Below are 2,245 nucleotides of genomic sequence, written 5' to 3'. Positions count from 1 at the left end.
GTCTCTAGTGACTCAATTGCTCGCCATTGGGTCACCGTTTTACCGATCAACTAATCCTTTGGCAATTATCATCAAATATGTCTGTTGTTCATTTACAGCGAAATAAGAGGTAATCTGACAAAGACTTTAGGAGCAGTTTAAATTAGTTTGTGAAAAATTTGTAAAAATATTACAAATTCCAATATGGCCGACTTCCTGTTGGGCGGAGCTAATACAAGCCAATTGCAAATATGTGCAGGGTCATACTATCTATGATCCTACCAAAATTTGAGAAGATTAGACAAATTTTGACACATCCACAGCTAATTTATTAAAAACACACGAATTAGGGGGCGCTGTAGAGTCTGCTAGCTATACATGAAAACATTGTCAAAATATTTGTAAAGTGTTTTTAGGTCTTATGCAAACCTGTCAATTTTCACGAGGTTTTGAGCATTCCCGTAATGTCAAATATGCATTGAAACCTAGGTGGCGCTATAGAGCCAATGAAATACGTATACAAGAAATTTTAATTTCAGATGAAAGTACTGCTTAATTCAAGCAGGCCTGTAAATTTTCGAGAGTTTTCAACCTTTTTAACCTCCTCAAACACCTACTAACACCAGAATGTATTCACTTCCTGTTTTAATGGGGCATCTCAAGCAGTTCAACTGTCCGCCATTTCGTCCTCGTTTAAGATATCGACTATTCCTTCGCAATTTATCATCACGGATGGTAGTAGTTTTTTGATGACAAATATCAAGAGTATTCAACAAATTCCCTAGGAGGAGTTCGACAAAGTATGCAAAAAATGTGTGTAAAATGCACTTTTTTCAAAATTGCCCACTTCCTGTTGGGCGGAGTCAGTCTTACCGATACTAAAAACGTGTCTTATGATGTCTCTTGTGTTTTTGCCAAGTTTCATGAATTTTCAATCATGTGTGTTCTGACCGTGTCATGGTTTCACTTTGGTCTAGTGTTGCGTCTCCATTAAATTAATTGCCTGCCATTACGTCATCGTTTCAGCTATCGACTATTCCTTCGCAATTTATCACCATGTATGTCTGGGGACTATCCACTGACAATTTAGAAGTAATCTGACAAAGACTCTAGGAGGAGTTCGAATGAGTTTGTGAAAAATATGTCAAAATTCCACAAATTCCAATATGGCCGACTTCCTGTTGGGCGGAGCTAATACAAGCCAATTGCAAATATGTGCAGGGTCATACTATCTACGATCCTACCAAAATTTGAGAAGATTAGACAAATTTTGACACATCTACAGCTAATTTATTAAACGAACCAATTAGGGGGCGCTGTAGAGTCCGCTAGCTATACATGAAAAAATTGTCAAAATATTTGTAAAGTGTTTTTAGGTCTTATGCAATCTGTCAATTTTCAAGAGGTTTTGAGCATTCCCGTAATGTCAAATATGCATTGAAACCTAGGTGGCGCTATAGAGCCAATGAAATACGTATATATGAAATTTTAATTTCAGATGAAAGTACTGCTTAAATCAAGCAGGCCTGTAAATTTTTGAGAGTTTTTAACCTTTTTAACCTCCTCAAACACCTACTAACACCAGAATGTATTCACTTCCTGTTTTAACGGGGCATCTCAAGCAATTCAACTGTCCGCCATTTCGTCCTCGTTTAAGATATCGACTATTCCTTCGCAATTTATCATCAGGTGTGTTAGTAGTTTATTACTGACAAATATCAAGAGTATTCAACAAATTCCCTAGGAGGAGTTCGACAAAGTATGCAAAAAATGTGTGTAAAATGCACATATTTCAAAATGGCCGACTTCCTGTTGGGCGGAGTCAATCATTCCAATACTAAAAACGTGTCTTATGATGTCTCTTGTGTTTTTACCAAGTTTCATGATTTTTCAATAATCTGTTTTATGACTGTGTCATGGTTTCACTTTGGTTTAGTGTTGCGTCTCCATTAAATTAATTGTCCGCCATTACGTCATCGTTTCAGCTATCGACTATTCCTTCGCAATTTATCACCATGTATGTCTGGAGCCTATCCATACCAAATTTAGAGCTAATATGACAAAGACTCTAGGAGGAGTTTGAATGAGTTCGTGAAAAATGTGTAAAAATTCCACAAATTTCAAAATGGCCGACTTCCTGTTGGGCGGAGCTAGTACAAGCCAAAGGGTAATATGTGCGGGATGATAGTTTCTATGTTGTTGCCAAAAATCGAGAATATTGGAGAAATTTTGAGACAGCTACAGCTAATTTAATGGCCTAAACAAA

The sequence above is a fragment of the Astyanax mexicanus genome, chromosome 24 (genome assembly GCF_023375975.1).
Source record: "Astyanax mexicanus isolate ESR-SI-001 chromosome 24, AstMex3_surface, whole genome shotgun sequence".
Taxonomy (NCBI): Eukaryota; Metazoa; Chordata; class Actinopteri; order Characiformes; family Acestrorhamphidae; genus Astyanax; species Astyanax mexicanus.
This window is presented reverse-complemented; position numbering follows the sequence as displayed.